General features: G+C 44.6%; 2 pseudogenes; one reads left to right on the top strand and one right to left on the bottom strand.

Annotated features, from left to right (window-relative positions):
* Positions 1–2,443: 2,443 nt before the first annotated feature.
* LOC117018993 (mitotic spindle assembly checkpoint protein MAD2A-like) lies at positions 2,444–3,054 on the bottom strand (annotated as a pseudogene).
* Positions 3,055–20,686: 17,632 nt separating this feature from the next.
* On the top strand, positions 20,687–21,297 carry LOC117018994 (mitotic spindle assembly checkpoint protein MAD2A-like; annotated as a pseudogene).
* Positions 21,298–21,530: the final 233 nt, after the last annotated feature.

Genomic DNA, 21,530 nt, shown 5'->3' with positions numbered 1-21,530 from the left:
TTATGTTGAATCATAGGGTGTCTCCGACTTCTCATCCTCTACCTTAAAAATCATCAGCTCATTCTATTCTAAGAAAAAGTGGACAGAACAGGGAAAGCATCACCTGGCCAATGTAGAGAAATCTCTGCCCAGTCCCATTACTGGAAATCACACTATTTCACTACAGTTCCAGTAGTATTAATATACAGCATCAAGCAGAAAGGGTTTACACTGGAACTGGTGCGTTATCACTTCTTGGGTCTCCAATCTGCCAACTCTGCCAACCCTGAAGATTTTGGACTTCTCAGCCTACACAGTCTCATAAGCAAACACCTTAAACTGAATCTTTCATCTTTCTCCATATCTTCATATGTCATCTGTTCTCTTTCTCTGCAAAGCCATGATGGATTGACATAACTAAGTATGCAGAGGCTGCGAAAGATTAAGATGCAGAAACAAGGAAGGAAGGAAGGAAGGAAGGAAGGAAGGAAGGAAGGAAGGAAAGGGGAAATGGACTTGGTAAGTTCTAGTTTCAGTGACTGGAAGATGGAAATGCCACCAATTATAAACTCTGCATGAAGCGGTAGATACTTGAGGGAGAGGAGAATGTAACTCAGGTTGGGACATTTTCTTTTAGGTTTAATGGTCCATGTAAATGAAAACAGCCAAGAACCAGGGATAATTACGGATATGCAGTTTAATGAAGATGTCCGAGAAGGTGCTACATACGGAGGCCCAGGTAAATAGAGGTGACGTGTGAAACCATGGCAACGGTAGACAGATCAACCTCAAAACCAGTTTCTGACAAAGGAGAGAGAGACAGAGAGTCAAATCAAGACCTGCTGTGTGGTGTCGTGTTGAGCAGGGGGTGCCTGGAGCCAGAAGAGCAGCCTAGGGAAGGGACAGATCGGGAGAATTTAGCTAGTCCGCCATACAGTTGGGGGAGAATTTCAGGGAGAGCAGGAATCAGCCGATGAAGACACTACAGATATGAGGACAAGTCGCTGCTGGAGATTCCACCTCGGTGTGGTTTTCATTATGAGTGACAGGTATAGACGATGGCTGACAAGGAATGAATAAGAAAATAGCTATGAAACAGGTGAAAGATCGTAAGAGTGGGGTCCTTTCCAAAGACGGAAATGTGGTGGTGGGAAAAAATTGCAGGACACAAGTTGAACAGACAGCCAAAACAGGGACGCCACATTGGGTAGTGACAGGTGAACATACTGTAACACAGCGGAAGGGACCGGTACTGAATATGCATGCGCAGAGAAGACGACTGACGCGCTGAAGTACTTACGGAGGGAAAGACGGTAAGAGCCTCTCCTGCAACCCAACAATTCATTCAAGCAAAAATGTGGCATAAACTGTAAGTTCGGTTTCTCTTCTTACAAAAGAAAACATGCCAGAAAACAACCCTCTCCGCCACCAGCATGCAGGACTTCCTATCGGGGGGGACTCTTAACGGACTGCAAAGGAACCAATTCAGGTAGGGTACTCGAAAGAAAAAAAAAGACACTGAATTCCCGTTCAGAAGAATAATACAGATGTTGCTCTAGACAAAAACATTTAATTAAGTTCAGATGAAGGGACATTTTTTTGCACAAGGTTGAATCCTGTTGTGTTCCAAATGTAGTAATTAAATCAATGTAGCATACAAAAGCTCGACCCGCAAAACCTTAGTTGAATCCAACTACTGAAAGCACACAGTTACAACAACTCCACAGACAAAATCTGTTGCGTTTGACTTACCCTCCAATTGTGGAACAATAATTCTGGCCAGTGATTAGGAAATTCTTACAGGCAAACAATCAAATTCCAGCAGGTATCCTACTAGGTGTTAGTCTTCGTTTCTCTGTAATTGAAGAAGAATGAACCCTGACTGTAACACATTTGAGTATCATTTCCAAAATTCTCGTCCCTTTTTAATTTACGTTGATATTGGTGATGATATGGACACGTTACATGTCTAAACAGATAAGCTGGACCGAAACTGTTGCAAAGCTGTCCAAAAAAGAGCGAATAATAGCACTTACCGTTGACACACAAAGGGTGTCATTCCCAGATTTCCCAGGAGATGGCAGCAGAGAGCAAGTCCCTGCCCACCCTCCTTAAATTGAGTATGGGGACCCCTGGGACTGAGCTAGCTCACTGTGAGATAAATCCTGTTTCAGGCCCTTCACAGGCCTCAAGTTTTCCTATCTACAGTAACCACCTTCAAGGATTTGACATTACAATGCCGAAGTAATCTGCTGGGTCCCTTTTTCGAACACTGTGCAAAAAATTGTGGCAACACCCTGGAAAGTCAAACTGTTATTTTCCCCCAAAATTGGACAATCATTCACGGTCCTGTAAAGTATGTTAAGTTTTCCCCCATCTAAAGTTAAGCAATAAAATATATGAACTGCAGTTGACCTGGTTTCAGGAGAAGCACATTTGAGGATTTACATTAGTGTTCTCATCTTCAGTCATTTCCAGGGATTCTGTAGGCCACCATGCTATTTACTCTGGATTTTGGTAGTGAGGCCGGAAGGCAGACTTGCTCACAATTGGTAATCAACTGTAGTCCTGACTCTTCCCATTTTTCAAGGCACAACCTAATCTTTGTATAAATCGGTAGGTACAATGAGCAAGAAACTTCCAACAGTGGCAGGAATGTCATTGTAGCTGTGATCTGTCTGAACACAGAACGAATTTCATTTTGGAGAGCTTTCTGAGCCTTTTCTCTGAGTGTACTGTCATTTTTGGCAGTCTTGTCACAATCAATATCAAATTATCACCTTTAAGGACCTCACCCCTTTCAATATTTGAGAGGACTGCCACCAGTTTCTGAACCGAACTCTTTTATAATGAAATTTTTAGTTGTTCCACCACATTATTTAGGTATTTCATGTGTTCAGGATGAGTAGTTACAGGCAAGGGTGAGCCCACATTTCGGCATTGGAGTAAAGGTTCAGGTGGATATATGCCACACATGTTATATCCTAACATGTTGGTGTCAAATGAGAACTCAGCCACAGTTTTAAGGCTCCCATGCAGGGTGGTGGCTTACTGTGAGGAGAGCTGCAGGGCCATGTCCAGACCCACAGACGGGCATGCCCACTCATAGAGGGTGACCGCAGGGCTCACAGCAGCTCCCTGCCACGTATGCCCATTGATTTTTTATAAAGGGCAGATAACGTGACCTTGGGTAAAGAAGGGTTTTCCAACAAATGGTGCTGGGCAACTGGCCATCCAAATGAAGAGAAATGAAATTGGACCCCAACCTCACACCACACACAAAACTGAAAATACATGAAGTGCTTAAATATAGGCAGTAAAAGTATAAACTCTCAAATAGTCTCTGATAATAGTCTGATATCTCTGATAATAGTCTGAAACTCTCTGATAATAGTCTGTTATCCAGGAGACAAAGAACTTTTACAACTCATGAACAAAAAAAGGACAAACTACTAAAATTGTAAAATAGACTTGAATAGAACCTTCTCCAGATGAGACATGCAAATAGTGAACAAGCACAGTAACATGTTCAACATCTTCGGTCATGATGCAAATGCAAATGAAAACCACAGTGTGACACTCCTCACATGTACCAGAAGGGTTATAATCCAGAAACTAAAACTAAGAAACGGCAGCAACAATGTAGAGAAATTAGAACCCTTAAACATTGAATGTTTATGCCTCTGCATACAACACTATGAAATTTCCACCCCACAAAAAAATGCCCATGTGGCTCAACAGATCCACTTCTAGAAACACACCCCCAAAATTGAAAACAGGTGTGAAAGGCTGATACATGCATCCATAGAAGCGCTGTTCACAATAGCAGAGACATAAACGATTCAAATGTCCATCTGAATCAGCAGTGAAAACTAAGTGACCAATTGTGCAGCTACACCAGGATTCTTTAGCTTGATGCAATTATGAACATATTTCATCATTTCTAGAAATACGTTTCCTCTTAGCACAAAAATTTTAATGTGGCAGAAGACATGTTTACTAATACACCCCAAAACATTTAGTTCATCTACAATAAATAGCAAAGAGTTGATAAATCAATGTTCAGTAATTAGTGTTTCATTATTCTCCTATTTGGAAATGCTCTAGACGGTCGATAACTATGCCTCATTTAATTTATATAATAAAACTTTAAAATTTCCAATTACCAAAGACACCTAGAAAATCTTTTCAATGTATATATACAATGTAACTGTCACTTAAAAGTTTACCTAAATATCTTTTATTTTAATTGTACCTATTTTATATAGTAGTTAAAACTTTGAGATTTCAACGTCAGTAATTACCAAAGCTATTTTCTTGACAGACTTTTTAACAGATAACTAATTTTTATAAAGCCAGATAGAAAAAAATGTATTTTATGCTCATAATTTTCAAACTCATGACTGTGTAATCAAACCAAACTAAAGCCAGCTTTAATATCAAATATTTCACCAGATCATAAAGTATTTGGGTTACTTTGTATTTTATTTCTTACTTTATATAAGCATTTAACTTGTTCAAACCAATCAAATATCACAAACTGGTAACACCATCCACAGATACAAAACATTTTACCTCCCACAAACACAAACTGTTTCGCCCAGAGATCACAAATTGACAGAATTAGTAATAACTATAGAGAACACACAAGATGTTTTACCAAAAAACACCTGGCTGTCACAAGAGCTCTATAACACATTTTAGGAGCTTTTCCCCATTCCAAGGACCCATTGTCTGTACTTGGACAGTGAGGACTAAATAGTGAGACACCAAGCAGTCTCTTTACAGCTCAGGCCAGGAAGCCAGACGCCCCTCCACACCGAGTGCAGAGGAAGCAGCCCTCCCACATCCAAAGGGTCACCACCAAAGACAGTCAGAGAAAGCACAGTCCTTCGTCACACAGGCAGTAGGTACGGTGGGGTGGACAGGGTGTCTCAGGTCTCCCACAAAATGTGAGACACCTCCAGCCCCAAACCCACTAATCTGTGGCCCCCTGGAGGTGCTACCGCACCAGGATCTGTCCAGCACTAACGGGTAAGGAAGGCTGGGGGGACAGATGCCCCTTATGGGCAGAGGCCCCTCAGGACACACTCCCCTGGGAGCTGGCACAGCCAGGCAGAGGCGCATGGGAACCCCAGCTTATCTCACTGGCCACCAGGTGCAATGGAGTAAGTGCACCTGGCCGATGGTGGGGACCGGAGAGGATTAGCTTCCTTGGTCACAAAGCAAAGCTCCCGGGGCACAGAACAAGAAGGAAAGAAAAACCTAAAGAGACTTCTAGTCAGGGACCCACAGCAGAGTTTGTCTCCGCAGACTTCGGTCTGGAGAGAGCTGCTTAACTCCCCAGCCTGTGGGGTCGGCTCCAACGACAGGCTTACGGGAGCATGTGCCTGTGTTCTGTCCCCATGGTAGTTCCTTCTTAGGGCAAAGGACACGCAAGACACAGACACAGGAAACAAAGAACATCTCTGGGACGAAAGAATAAAGAAGACTCTAGATTCTCTAGGTGCAAGAAGTTAGCTTCACAAATATTTTTCTGTCAGTGTAAATTCAGAGAGGTGACAAGGCCTCACAGCTTTTCTAACTTCTACCCAACTGCTGACAGAGACCAGGAATTGTAATACATGAGCACCTGGAATTCACACACACAAAAAAATTTCCAAAGACAGTGCGGAGAAATCAGATAAATATGACATTTTAGACAAGGGTGGCAGTGGGCTCTTAGGCTTTAGATGTAAAAATGGGAGATTTACAGGTAATTCAGGAAAAGCTGAACACACGTGGCAGGTAAAGTTGTGAGGCTCCTGCGTGGAGTCTTCCTGTCTACTGCTAAGGGGATTGTGCTCAGGGTTTGATTTGTGCTTCACAGTCTTTAAGGAGGCAGGAAAAGGGGAGCCAGTCTGGAGGAGGGAGGCTTGTATGGTTAAAATTGCCCCTTCTGAAATTTTTATTTTATTTGCCTCAGTGGGCCTGGGGCAGTTGTGGGCTCTGTGTCCATTTCAGATCTACCGGGCAGAGGGCCCGGGGTGATGGTGAGACTTTCTCACTTCTACCAGACTGAAAAATCAGCTTCCATTTTTTTCAAGTTTCTGATCGGTTATTAAATCCTTTAAAGCCGGTTTCAACATACCAGTTCTCAAAATCTTAAATCTCCACAAAGATTTTTAACATTTTGCACATCTCTTGATTTTCTCTTCTGCCTTTTTTAAATCTAATGTTGATATTAGTGTCTATTAAGACCCGAGAAGAACAAAGAACTAATTCGAAAGCTTAAGAATAGTTAAATTTCCTTGTATCCATCTGTATTAAACATGTGGTCTTTCTCTAGGTTCCAAAAAAACAGCTTTGTTATGAGAGTTCTCTAACACATTTTCCAATTTAGAAGTTTTTCCAATTCAAAGGATCCATACTCTGGCCACTGATGGTAGGGTTTTAATAGCTACTCAACCCAAAAAGCCTTTTTACAGCTTAACCAAGGAAGCCAAAGGCTTTCTGTCCCTGTGGTATTTCCTTGTCAGGACAAATGACACAAGAGACATAGAGACACAAAAAATGACCATCTCTGGCCGGGAAGTTTCAATAAAGAAAACCTGTGAGTCGCTATTCTCGCTCGAGAAGCTAGATTCACAAATATATTTTCCTGCCAGTCTACATGTAGAGAAGGGGAAAAGGACCTGCAGCACTTCTAAATTCTCTCAAACCCTGCAGAAATACGCCAGAGAGGCTCACAGGGTGAACAAAAACACCGCTTACCTCTGCCGGCAGACGTCCTTGCCAGCTGCAGCGGCTGCCAGGAGCCAGCAGTGCCCCGGCCAGTAATTCTCCTCGCAGGCTCCCCCAATACTGTGGGGGCTTACCAATTATTCCTTTTGCTCTAACCTAGTAGGTGTGGTATCGGAGAGCAGGTCAGAGTCATCACAGGAAGGCATTCCAGGAGGTAGGAACAACTCGTTGTGAACAAGGCAAGCAGGCCGAGGATTTATTTTTAAAAGGGAAATATATTCCCAAAATGCAGGAGTGCACAGGCTCAGGAGGAGAGCGACTCTGCTGAAACAAAGAAAATTTAGGATTATATTTGAATGAGGGTGCGGAACACTCAGGAGTGGAGTCACAGGCGAGCCCAGGGCATTTCCGGGGCGTTCCCAGGGTGGGTCTCTGCTGACCACTCCCTCCCACCAGGAAGAGGGATTTCCTGGTGAGAACTGTCCTGGGGACACAGGGGGGGGAGGTTTTTCCCAGCCTGCAATGCTGACAGTGTTCTAACCCAGTGCGATTAGCTGTAGCTGTAGCATTTCTGAGGAGTGGTCTCATCTCTCTTTACTTTGTTTCACCTGGCGTCTTCCTTCCTTTCCTCCAGTCTCTCCCTGAGGCACTGTTCTCTCTGCCTATAAGAACAACTTCTTCTAGCTGAGCTAATCATCAAATTAAGAATCCATTAATAAGATAAAATCGAATTTTAACCTAAGCGCATGGGGAATTCACATATGCCAGTCGTCTAAAAGTACAACAGCTGCAATTACGTACAGTTCATAATACTCGATAGTAATAAATGATCATGTTCATGGTTAATGTATTGATTTCCATGTTATCCTTATTTTTATGCTGGTTGGGCCTTTATGCACCTTACTTTAGTAAATGTGTGCTTGTTCGAAAGGTCCTATAAATTGAATGAACGCCCACTAATGTGAGATACAAGTCATCCCACTCAGCAAGGTAATTTTTTCAGGGGATGTTGTTACAGAAATCTTTTTCATCGCACTGTAGTTCCATGAATATCAGATGTAATGACACGTACAACCTAAATAAGACGGGATAACTGAGAATGTACACGTTGTAAAAATACACATATTTCCAAAGTTAGCCATGTGGACAGATAGGTGTCGTGGCGTGGAATTTACAAAAGGTGAAAGCATTCACAGACTCCACAAAGGAAGTTTTTACGACAGTTAGGGCAGAGAGAGAATGCCCATGGCAGTGCCCAACAAGGACGGCTGCCTCTGGTAGGAAGGAGAGAAACACAGGAGGGGAGGGGGGGTGTGGAAGGGGGTGTCACCGGGGCGGAGTCCAGTGTCTGAGGGTGGACAGCGGCACCTAACTCCAGGTTAGCTTTCTCTTACGTAGGAAAGGAGGAGTCGGTCAGGCAGGTTGCAGGGCTGACATTCTTCCTGGGTCTGGTCTGTTTGTAGACGATGTTATGTCCGAACTCCAAACTAGGACTCAGCCATAGCAGCCTGGGACTCGAATGCATCACCAGTAAAAAACTGCCAGAAGTTGTCAATTGGATTTCAGTGTCCAGGTGCCTGAGGATTAAGAAATTGCTCTTTCCCAGGTTAGGATGTTAGTTAACGAGGTATGGGGTTACTTGAGAAAGGGAACAAACAGTTAATCATTGAGGGGAGAAACAGAGAGAAAACAGCTGAGTATCAGGATGGATCAGTAACTAGGTTTAATTACAGGAGGCTAGATAGCGAGCTATGGGTGAGTCACACTGCAAACTAGCTACGTCTAACGGTGTTATTGCTTCCCTGGATCTCACCCTTACTATAGAGGCATGCAGTGGGAGGAGTGGGTGATGGGATGTTTGCAGCCCCGGGCCCCATACGCAGTAACACTGCCTGGTCCTTTCATTATAGTCAATCAGTTCCAGTCACTGCTGCCAGTATCCCACACACAGCTCTGTGCACAGGGGGCAAATAGGACCCAATGCCTGTGCTTTGTAAAATGCTCTGTGGTCTTTCTGGGACTCCCATGGAAACTGTCACTGATGAACCCCATGCAGGGAGCAGGAAGCATGGGTCGTTTATTCTTTTTGGACTTGGAAAATGTTAAACTTTTAATATTAATATCTGTGAACAGAATGTCTGCTTTTACTATGTTTTCTTGGCAACTGACGTGTACTTAGTGTGGGCATTGAAATGGTGGTGTGACCTCTCAGTTATAACTGAGAGGTTCTTAAGAAAGGGGAAAGATTTTCATAACATTTTAGTTACACACTTAACATAAAACGTGGCTCATCTACGGCTTTAAGTCAAAAGGTAGAGAAAGGGCATCTGAATTTTAATGCTTTAGTTTCAGGATTCTGCAGTTTCGACCGCTGTCCTACAGCATAAAACTGACACAACGGCTGGTGTATTTCACAGAGCAGACACCAGTGTGAGCTCTCAGCTCAGAGAATATCCAGACCAGAAGAAACGTCGCTCTTTTTCTCTGGGCCTTTGGAGAACCTAGACCAAAGTGACGACTCATTCAAGGTTCCTGCTGAGCAGTGGGGTTTTTCTGTTACTGTCCAGAGAACAGCACTGTCAGGACTTCCTGACACTGTAACACACGGGGTTACACCAGCAGCAGCATCATTCATCCAACATCTACTCTGTCTCTTTATGGCATCCTTTTCTCTTCTGAAGCATTTGATCTCATGGTGTTTTTCATAGTGTTAGTTCATGTTCAGGGATGTTAATTGTTTAAGGGTTCAGGGGTTTACAGCTGTAGGGTTGGAGGCAGGGGGTTAGAAGTCAGGGTCAGGGTTGGAGATTAGGGTCCAGGGTCCCTGGCAAGGGGTCCTGCTCAGGCCCTGGTGTCTGGCTATGTGGTGCAAGGGTCCATTTAGAGGCCTGGATCTGGGGTCCACGGTCCAGCTCTGGTGTCTTCTCTCATCTGAACACAGGTGAGTACACAGGTGAGTACTTTCTCCAAACCGGTTTCCCACGCACGTTTCCTCCGGGCCCAATTGAAGTGATCACTTCCTGTGGTACCACTTTTTCAGAGAACTAAGTGAGCACGGGGTATGCCTCTGGCGTGAGAGCCAGGGCCAGCCTCGCGAGACAGAGGGCAGCCAGTCTTCACGAGAGCCAGGGTCCCGAGTCTCACGCGAGAGCTGGGGCCAGAGCCGCCGTGATGTCTCTCGCATCCTGTGCTGGCGTCTGTTGTGAGGGGAACTCGGTGTATCCTGGAGGTGCTGCTGCTTCGGGGACAACAAGGGACGTCCTTCTGTGCATGCTTCACCTCGGTATCTCCCCGGGAGGCGTGGACAGAGGAGGAGAGGTAGGGAGAATCTTCCTGTGCGTGAACTCTGCTGACGGGTGGGGGAGGGGAGGCGTGTCGGCCACATGAGGACCCAGCAGAGGACGGACATAGTGGGAGAAATCGCTGGTTTTTCTTTGTGGTGTCAGATAGTGTTCAGTGCTGTTGTTTTGCGTACAGCTGTCCAGTGTTCCCAGCGTCATTTATGTGGGTTCAATTTTAAGCTCCATACTGCTCTGTTGATCTATGTGTTTGGTTTTATGCCAATACCACCCTGCTTTGGTCACTATAGGCTTTTGGGGTCCAGTGATGTGGAAAACCGAAATTAAAAAGCCCACCGTGTCTCCACATCCCAGGTCACGTGCCCAAGGAACAGTGGCTACTAATATATTCTCCCTCATTGCCTCTGGTTAACAAGGGCGATTAGCTTCACCCCCTTGGGTGAACTGGGTCTGCATAGGTCTTGGCGTCTGTAATGAACTTGGATGTGTTCCGTTTTTCTGGTGTGGTCCAGACATGGTTGTTTCAAGTAGTTTAAAACTTTCCGTAGCACTATGGATACTCCTTCTCTGCACTCAGATTCTACAGCTGTCATCACTTTCCGACATTTCACACCCAGTGCTCCAGTGAGTTTCACCCAAAACAGGTGAGCTTTCCCAGGGACTCACCACATGACCCCCAGTGTGGAAATGGTTATGGCTTCCACATTACAGTCCAAAACATGGCCCCGCTTCAGCTTTCACCACCTGTCCCACCTGTGTGCAAATGTCTCTTTCCATTCTGATGTGACTCTATTTTTCTGGAACTGTTACAGAGGCTTTCCCTGATTTTCATAACTTTGTATTTAAACTTCAGAAATGAACCCTATCTTGGATGCCTTTAATGCCCAGTGTCATGCAGGGGACCCTGCTCGCTGCGCCATTTGTCGTGCAGGGTGGCCTGCAGGGTCTCTGCTCCCGCTCCCCACATAAGAACGCAGGATATGATGAGGCCAAAAAGGAACACCCACAGAGCCACAGGTAGGGGAGTCACACCACTATACTCTCACTGGCGGCATCCGCCTCTCTGCAATCCGCTCTTGCTAGCCCAGCCACCATCTTCTTGCTAGCCCCCATTTTCCTGCAAGCGTAGCCACAGCAGTTATATTAGTGGCCAATGGCTCACTGGTTACAGCTGACGGCCAACTACCCACAGCTGATGGCCATTTGATCACAGTCGATGGCCATTTACTACCTGAGCCATCACCTTTCCATGTGAGGCCGAGAGCCTGGAAACTGCTTTTTGGGGCTCTGTCCCCACACCCAGCTTCTTTCACTTAAGATGGTTTCAATGTCCATCCGTGTTCTCACAGCTATCAGTACTTCACTTATATTTTTATTGTGATTAATTATATGCAGCAAAACATTTACCGTTTAAACCATTTGAAGTATACGTTTCTATGGCATTGACTGCATTTACATCGTTGTACAAATACCACCAACACCATCCACCTTCAGAATTTCATTTTCCTCTATTAAAACTGTATCCATAAAGCAATGACTCCACATTCCCATTTCCCCACAACCCCTGGCAGCCACATTCTACTTTCTGTATCTGAATTAGATTTTGGTACATAGCTGATATAAGTGGAATCAAATAATGTTTTTCCTTCGGTAGCTGTCCTTTCTCACTTAGCATAATGACTTCAACATTCAGCCATGTGGTAACCCACGCCAGTCCCCTCGTATAACATTAAATGTGGTATAATGTATATAGCACATTTTGTCCATTCATTCATCTATAAACACTTGGGTGGCTTCCACCTTTCGGCTAGTGTGAATCCACTATGAATACGGGTGTACACATAATCTGTTTGCGTCCCTAATTTCAAATCTTTTGGGGTATATACCCTGAAGTGGAATTGCAGGATCATTCGTTAATTCTATCTTTAAGTTTTGAGGAACTGCCATACCATTTTCCACAGTGGCTGTACCGTTTAATTTACGGTAATTTAGGGGACTATTATTCAGCCTTAATATCTAAGGAAATTCTGGCGTGGGTTACCACATGGCTGAATGTTGAAGTCATTATGCTAAGTGAGAAAGGACAGCTACCGAAGGAAAAACATTATTTGATTCCACTTATATCAGCTATGTACCAAAATCTAATTCAGATACAGAAAGTAGAATGTGGCTGCCAGGGGTTGTGGGGAAATGGGAATGTGGAGTCATTGCTTTATGGATACAGTTTTAATAGAGGAAAATGAAATTCTGAAGGTGGATGGTGTTGGTGGTATTTGTACAACGATGTAAATGCAGTCAATGCCATAGAAACGTATACTTCAAATGGTTTAAACGGTAAATGTTTTGCTGCATATAATTAATCACAATAAAAATATAAGTGAAGTACTGATAGCTGTGAGAACACGGATGGACATTGAAACCATCTTAAGTGAAAGAAGCTGGGTGTGGGGACAGAGCCCCAAAAAGCAGTTTCCAGGCTCTCGGCCTCACATGGAAAGGTGATGGCTCAGGTAGTAAATGGCCATCGACTGTGATCAAATGGCCATCAGCTGTGGGTAGTTGGCCGTCAGCTGTAACCAGTGAGCCATTGGCCACTAATATAACTGCTGTGGCTACGCTTGCAGGAAAATGGGGGCTAGCAAGAAGATGGTGGCTGGGCTAGCAAGAGCGGATTGCAGAGAGGCGGATGCCGCCAGTGAGAGTATAGTGGTGTGACTCCCCTACCTGTGGCTCTGTGGGTGTTCCTTTTTGGCCTCATCATATCCTGCGTTCTTATGTGGGGAGCGGGAGCAGAGACCCTGCAGGCCACCCTGCACGACAAATGGCGCAGCGAGCAGGGTCCCCTGCATGACACTGGGCATTAAAGGCATCCAAGATAGGGTTCATTTCTGAAGTTTAAATACAAAGTTATGAAAATCAGGGAAAGCCTCTGTAACAGTTCCAGAAAAATAGAGTCACATCAGAATGGAAAGAGACATTTGCACACAGGTGGGACAGGTGGTGAAAGCTGAAGCGGGGCCATGTTTTGGACTGTAATGTGGAAGCCATAACCATTTCCACACTGGGGGTCATGTGGTGAGTCCCTGGGAAAGCTCACCTGTTTTGGGTGAAACTCACTGGAGCACTGGGTGTGAAATGTCGGAAAGTGATGACAGCTGTAGAATCTGAGTGCAGAGAAGGAGTATCCATAGTGCTACGGAAAGTTTTAAACTACTTGAAACAACCATGTCTGGACCACACCAGAAAAACGGAACACATCCAAGTTCATTACAGACGCCAAGACCTATGCAGACCCAGTTCACCCAAGGGGGTGAAGCTAATCGCCCTTGTTAACCAGAGGCAATGAGGGAGAATATATTAGTAGCCACTGTTCCTTGGGCACGTGACCTGGGATGTGGAGACACGGTGGGCTTTTTAATTTCGGTTTTCCACATCACTAGACCCCAAAAGCCTATAGTGACCAAAGCAGGGTGGTATTGGCATAGAACCAAACACATAGATCAATAGAGCAGAATGGAGCTTAAAATTGAACGCACATAAATGACGCTGGGAACATTGGACAGCTGTACACAAAACAACAGCACTGAACGCTATCTGACACCACAAAGAAAAACCAGCGATCTCCCCCACTATGTCCTTCCTCTGCTGGGTCCTCTTGTGGCCGACACGCCTCCCCTCCCCCACCCGTCAGCAAAGTTCACGCACAGGAAGATTCTCCCTACCTCTCCTCCTCTGTCCACGCCTCCCGGGGAGATACCGAGGTGAAGCATGCACAGAAGGACGTCCCTTGTTGTCCCCGAAGCAGCAGCACCTCCAGGATACACCGAGTTCCCCTCACAACAGACGCCAGCACAGGATGCGAGAGACATCACGGCGGCTCTGGCACCAGCTCTCGCGTGAGACTCGGAACCCTGGCTCTCGTGAAGACTGGCTGCCCTCTGTCTCGCGAGGCTGGCCCTGGCTCTCACGCCAGAGGCATACCCCGTGCTCACTTAGTTCTCTGAGAAAGTGGTACCACAGGAAGTGATCACTTCAATTGGGCCCGGAGGAAACGTGCGTGGGAAACCGGTTTGGAGAAAGTACTCACCTGTGTACTCACCTGTGTTCAGATGAGAGAAGACACCAGAGCTGGACCATGGACCCCAGATCCAGGCCTCTAAATGGACCCTTGCACCACATAGCCAGACACCAGGGCCTGAGCAGGACCCCTTACCAGGGACCCTGGACCCTAATCTCCAACCCTGACCCTGACTTCTAACCCCCTGCCTCCAACCCTACAGCTGTAAACCCCTGAACCCTTAAACATTTAACATCGCTGAACATGAACTAACACTATGAAAAACACCATGAGATCAAATGCTTCGGAAGAGAAAAGGATGCCATAAAGAGACAGAGTAGATGTTGGATGAATGATGCTGCTGCTGGTGTAACCCCGTGTGTTACAGTGTCAGGAAGTCCTGACAGTGCTGTTCTCTGGACAGGAACAGAAAAACCCCACTGCTCAGCAGGAACCTTGAATGAGTCGTCACTTTGGTCTAGGTTCTCCAAAGGCCCAGAGAAAAAGAGCGACGTTTCTTCTGGTCTGGATATTCTCTGAGCTGAGAGCTCACACTGGTGTCTGCTCTGTGAAATACACCAGCGGTTGTGTCAGTTTTATGCTGTAGGACAGCGGTCGAAACTGCAGAATCCTGAAACTAAAGCATTAAAATTCAGATGCCCTTTCTCTACCTTTTGACTTAAAGCCGTAGATGAGCCACGTTTTATGTTAAGTGTGTAACTAAAATGTTATGAAAATCTTTCCCCTTTCTTAAGAGCATCTCAGTGATAACTGAGAGGTCACACCACCATTTCAATGCCCACACTAAGTACACGTCAGTTGCCAAGAAAACATAGTAAAAGCAGACATTCTGTTCACAGATATTAATATTAAAAGTTTAACATTTTCCAAGTCCAAAAAGAATAAACGACCCATGCTTCCTGCTCCCTGCCTGGGGTTCATCAGTGACAGTTTCCATGGGAGTCCCAGAAAGACCACAGAGCATTTTACAAAGCACAGGCATTGGGTCCTATTTGCCCCCTGTGCACTGAGCTGTGTGTGGGATACTGGCAGCAGTGACTGGAACTGATTGACTATAATGAAAGGACCAGGCAGTGTTACTGCGTATGGGGCCCGGGGCTGCAAACATCCCATCACCCACTCCTCCCACTGCATGCCTCTATAGTAAGGGTGAGATCCAGGGAAGCAATAACACCGTTAGACGTAGCTAGTTTGCAGTGTGACTCACCCATAGCTCGCTATCTAGCCGCCTGTAATTAAACCTAGTTACTGATCCATCCTGATTCTCAGCTGTTTTCTGTCTGTTTCTCCCCTCAATGATTAACTGTTTGTTCCCTTTCTCAAGTAACCCCATACCTCGTTAACTAACATCCTAACCTGGGAAAGAGCAATTTCTTAATCCTCAGGCACCTGGACACTGAAATCCAATTGACAACTTCTGGCAGTTTTTTACTGGTGATGCATTCGAGTCCCAGGCTGCTATGGCTGAGTCCTAGTTTGGAGTTCGGACATAACATCGTCTACAAACAGACCAGACCCAGGAAGGATGTCAGCCCTGCAACCTGCCTGACCGACTCCTCCTTTCCTACGTAAGAGAAAGCTAACCTGGAGTTAGGTGCAGCTGTGCACCCTCAGACACTGGACTCCGCCCCGGTGACACCCCCTTCCACACCCCCCCTCCCCTCCTGTGTTTCTCTCCTTCCTACCAGAGGCAGCCGTCCTTGTTGGGCACTGCCATGGGCATTCTCTCTCTGCCCTAACTGTCGTAAAAACTTCCTTTGTGGAGTCTGTGAATGCTTTCACCTTTTGTAAATTCCACGCCACGACACCTATCTGTCCACATGGCTAACTTTGGAAATATGTGTATTTTTACAACGTGTACATTCTCAGTTATCCCGTCTTATTTAGGTCGTACGTGTCATTACATCTGATATTCATGGAACTACAGTGCGATGAAAAAGATTTCTGTAACAACATCCCCTGAAAAAATTACCTTGCTGAGTGGGATGACTTGTATCTCACATTAGTGGGTGTTCATTCAATTTATAGGACCTTTCGAACAAGCACACATTTACTAAAGTAAGGTGCATAAAGGCCCAACCAGCATAAAAATAAGGATAACATGGAAATCAATACATTAACCATGAACATGATCATTTATTACTATCGAGTATTATGAACTGTACGTAATTGCAGCTGTTGTACTTTTAGACGACTGGCATATGTGAATTCCCCATGCGCGTAGGTTAAAATTCGATTTTATCTTATTAATGGATTCTTAATTTGATGATTAGCTCAGCTAGAAGAAGTTGTTCTTATAGGCAGAGAGAACAGTGCCTCAGGGAGAGACTGGAGGAAAGGAAGGAAGATGGGAGGTGAAACAAAGAAAAGAGAGATGAGACCACTCCTCAGAAATGCTACAGCTACAGCTAATCGCACTGGGTTATAACACTGTCAGCATTGCAGGCTGGGAAAAACCTCCCCCCCCTGTGTCCCCAGGACAGTTCTCACCAGGAAATCCCTCTTCCTGGTGGGAGGGAGTGGTCAGCAGAGACCCACCCTGGGAACGCCCCGGAAATGCCCTGGGCTCGCCTGTGACTCCACTCCTGAGTGTTCCGCACCCTCATTCAAATATAATCCTAAATTTTCTTTGTTTCAGCAGAGTCGCTCTCCTCCTGAGCCTGTGCACTCCTGCATTTTGGGAATATATTTCCCTTTTAAAAATAAATCCTCGGCCTGCTTGCCTTGTTCACAACGAGTTGTTCCTACCTCCTGGAATGCCTTCCTGTGATGACTCTGACCTGCTCTCCGATACCACACCTACTAGGTTAGAGCAAAAGGAATAATTGGTAAGCCCCCACAGTATTGGGGGAGCCTGCGAGGAGAATTACTGGCCCGGGCACTGCTGGCTCCTGGCAGCCGCTGCAGCTGGCAAGGACGTCTGCCGGCAGAGGTAAGCGGTGTTTTTGTTCACCCTGTGAGCCTCTCTGGCGTATTTCTGCAGGGTTTGAGAGAATTTAGAAGTGCTGCATGTCCTTTTCCCCTTCTCTACATGTAGACTGGCAGGAAAATATATTTGTGAATCTAGCTTCTCGGGAGCAGCGACTCACAGGTTTTCTTTATTGAACCTTCCCGGCCAGAGATGGTCATTTTTTGTGTCTCTATGTCTCTTGTGTCATTTGTCCTGACAAGGAAATACCACAGGGACAGAAAGCCTTTGGCTTCCTTGGTTAAGCTGTAAAAAGGCTTTTTGGGTTGAGTAGCTATTAAAACCCTACCATCAGTGGCCAGAGTATGGATCCTTTGAATTGGAAAAACTTCTAAATTGGAAAATGTGTTAGAGAACTCTCATAGCAAAGCTGTGTTTCTGGAACCTAGAGAAAGACCACATGTTTAATACAGATGGATACAAGGAAATTTAACTATTCTTAAGCTTTCGAATTAGTTCTTTGTTCTTCTCGGGTCTTAATAGACACTAATATCAACATTAGATTTAAAAAAGGCAGAAGAGAAAATCAAGAGATGTGCAAAATGTTAAAAATCTTTGTGGAGATTTAAGATTTTGAGAACTGGTATGTTGAAACCGGCTTTAAAGGATTTAATAACCGATCAGAAACTTGAAAAAAATGGAAGCTGATTTTTCAGTCTGGTAGAAGTGAGAAAGTCTCACCATCACCCCGGGCCCTCTGCCCGGTAGATCTGAAATGGACACAGAGCCCACAACTGCCCCAGGCCCACTGAGGCAAATAAAATAAAAATTTCAGAAGGGGCAATTTTAACCATACAAGCCTCCCTCCTCCAGACTGGCTCCCCTTTTCCTGCCTCCTTAAAGACTGTGAAGCACAAATCAAACCCTGAGCACAATCCCCTTAGCAGTAGACAGGAAGACTCCACGCAGGAGCCTCACAACTTTACCTGCCACGTGTGTTCAGCTTTTCCTGAATTACCTGTAAATCTCCCATTTTTACATCTAAAGCCTAAGAGCCCACTGCCACCCTTGTCTAAAATGTCATATTTATCTGATTTCTCCGCACTGTCTTTGGAAATTTTTTTGTGTGTGTGAATTCCAGGTGCTCATGTATTACAATTCCTGGTCTCTGTCAGCAGTTGGGTAGAAGTTAGAAAAGCTGTGAGGCCTTGTCACCTCTCTGAATTTACACTGACAGAAAAATATTTGTGAAGCTAACTTCTTGCACCTAGAGAATCTAGAGTCTTCTTTATTCTTTCGTCCCAGAGATGTTCTTTGTTTCCTGTGTCTGTGTCTTGCGTGTCCTTTGCCCTAAGAAGGAACTACCATGGGGACAGAACACAGGCACATGCTCCCGTAAGCCTGTCGTTGGAGCCGACCCCACAGGCTGGGGAGTTAAGCAGCTCTCTCCAGACCGAAGTCTGCGGAGACAAACTCTGCTGTGGGTCCCTGACTAGAAGTCTCTTTAGGTTTTTCTTTCCTTCTCGTTCTGAGTCCCGGGAGCTTGGCTTTGTGACCGAGGAAGCTAATCCTCTCCGGTCCCCACCATCGGCCAGGTGCACTTACTCCATTGCGCCTGGTGGCCAGTGGGAGAAGCTGGGGTTCCCAGTGCGCCTCTGCCTGGCTGTGCCAGCTCCCAGGGGAGTGTGTCCTGAGGGGCCTCTGCCCATAAGGGGCATCTGTCCCCTCAGCCTTCCTCACCCGTTAGTGCTGGACAGATCCTGGTGCGGTAGCACCTCCAGGGGGCCACAGATTAGTGGGTTTGGGGCTGGAGATGTCTCACATTTTGTGGGAGACCTGAGACACCCTGTCCACCCCACCGTACCTACTGCCTGTGTGACGAAGGACTGTGCTTTCTCTGACTGTCTTTGGTGGTGACCCTTTGGATGTGGGAGGGCTGCTTCCTCTGCACTCGGTGTGGAGGGGCGTCTGGCTTCCTGGCCTGAGCTGTAAAGAGACTGCTTGGTGTCTCACTATTTAGTCCTCACTGTCCAAGTACAGACAATGGGTCCTTGGAATGGGGAAAAGCTCCTAAAATGTGTTATAGAGCTCTTGTGACAGCCAGGTGTTTTTTGGTAAAACATCTTGTGTGTTCTCTATAGTTATTACTAATTCTGTCAATTTGTGATCTCTGGGCGAAACAGTTTGTGTTTGTGGGAGGTAAAATGTTTTGTATCTGTGGATGGTGTTACCAGTTTGTGATATTTGATTGGTTTGAACAAGTTAAATGCTTATATAAAGTAAGAAATAAAATACAAAGTAACCCAAATACTTTATGATCTGGTGAAATATTTGATATTAAAGCTGGCTTTAGTTTGGTTTGATTACACAGTCATGAGTTTGAAAATTATGAGCATAAAATACATTTTTTTCTATCTGGCTTTATAAAAATTAGTTATCTGTTAAAAAGTCTGTCAAGAAAATAGCTTTGGTAATTACTGACGTTGAAATCTCAAAGTTTTAACTACTATATAAAATAGGTACAATTAAATAAAAGATATTTAGGTAAACTTTTAAGTGACAGTTACATTGTATATATACATTGAAAAGATTTTCTAGGTGTCTTTGGTAATTGGAAATTTTAAAGTTTTATTATATAAATTAAATGAGGCATAGTTATCGACCGTCTAGAGCATTTCCAAATAGGAGAATAATGAAACACTAATTACTGAACATTGATTTATCAACTCTTTGCTATTTATTGTAGATGAACTAAATGTTTTGGGGTGTATTAGTAAACATGTCTTCTGCCACATTAAAATTTTTGTGCTAAGAGGAAACGTATTTCTAGAAATGATGAAATATGTTCATAATTGCATCAAGCTAAAGAATCCTGGTGTAGCTGCACAATTGGTCACTTAGTTTTCACTGCTGATTCAGATGGACATTTGAATCGTTTATGTCTCTGCTATTGTGAACAGCGCTTCTATGGATGCATGTATCAGCCTTTCACACCTGTTTTCAATTTTGGGGGTGTGTTTCTAGAAGTGGATCTGTTGAGCCACATGGGCATTTTTTTGTGGGGTGGAAATTTCATAGTGTTGTATGCAGAGGCATAAACATTCAATGTTTAAGGGTTCTAATTTCTCTACATTGTTGCTGCCGTTTCTTAGTTTTAGTTTCTGGATTATAACCCTTCTGGTACATGTGAGGAGTGTCACACTGTGGTTTTCATTTGCATTTGCATCATGACTGAGGATGTTGAACATGTTACTGTGCTTGTTCACTATTTGCATGTCTCATCTGGAGAAGGTTCTATTCAAGTCTATTTTACAATTTTAGTCGTTTGTCCTTTTTTTGTTCATGAGTTGTAAAAGTTCTTTGTCTCCTGGATAACAGACTATTATCAGAGAGTTTCAGACTATTATCAGAGATATCAGACTATTATCAGAGACTATTTGAGAGTTTATACTTTTACTGCCTATATTTAAGCACTTCATGTATTTTCAGTTTTGTGTGTGGTGTGAGGTTGGGGTCCAATTTCATTTCTCTTCATTTGGATGGCCAGTTGCCCAGCACCATTTGTTGGAAAACCCTTCTTTACCCAAGGTCACGTTATCTGCCCTTTATAAAAAATCAATGGGCATACGTGGCAGGGAGCTGCTGTGAGCCCTGCGGTCACCCTCTATGAGTGGGCATGCCCCGTCTGTGGGTCTGGACATGGCCCTGCAGCTCTCCTCACAGTAAGCCACCACCCTGCATGGGAGCCTTAAAACTGTGGCTGAGTTCTCATTTGACACCAACATGTTAGGATATAACATGTGTGGCATATATCCACCTGAACCTTTACTCCAATGCCGAAATGTGGGCTCACCCTTGCCTGTAACTACTCATCCTGAACACATGAAATACCTAAATAATGTGGTGGAACAACTAAAAATTTCATTATAAAAGAGTTCGGTTCAGAAACTGGTGGCAGTCCTCTCAAATATTGAAAGGGGTGAGGTCCTTAAAGGTGATAATTTGATATTGATTGTGACAAGACTGCCAAAAATGATAGTACACTCAGAGAAAAGGCTCAGAAAGCTCTCCAAAATGAAATTCGTTCTGTGTTCAGACAGATCACAGCTACAATGACATCCCTGCAACTGTTGGAAGTTTCTTGCTCATTGTACCTACCGATTTATACAAAGATTAGGTTGTGCCTTGAAAAATGGGAAGAGTCAGGACTACAGTTGATTACCAATTGTGAGCAAGTCTGCCTTCCTGCCTCACTACCATAATCCAGAGTAAATAGCATGGTGGCCTACAGAATCCTTGGAAATGACTGAAGATGAGAACACTAACGTAAATACTCAAATGTGCTTCTCCTGAAACCCGGTCAACTGTACTTCATATATTTTATTGCTTAACTTTTAGATGGGGGAAAACTTAACATACTTTACAGGACCGTGAATGATTGTCCAATTTTGGGGGAAAATAACAGTTTGACTTTCCAGGGTGTTGCCACAATTTTTTGCACAGTGTTCGAAAAAGGGACCCAGCAGATTACTTCGGCATTGTA

Source organism: Rhinolophus ferrumequinum, chromosome 28 (genome assembly GCF_004115265.2).
Source record: "Rhinolophus ferrumequinum isolate MPI-CBG mRhiFer1 chromosome 28, mRhiFer1_v1.p, whole genome shotgun sequence".
NCBI classification, from domain to species: domain Eukaryota; kingdom Metazoa; phylum Chordata; class Mammalia; order Chiroptera; family Rhinolophidae; genus Rhinolophus; species Rhinolophus ferrumequinum.
This window is presented reverse-complemented; position numbering and strand designations above follow the sequence as displayed.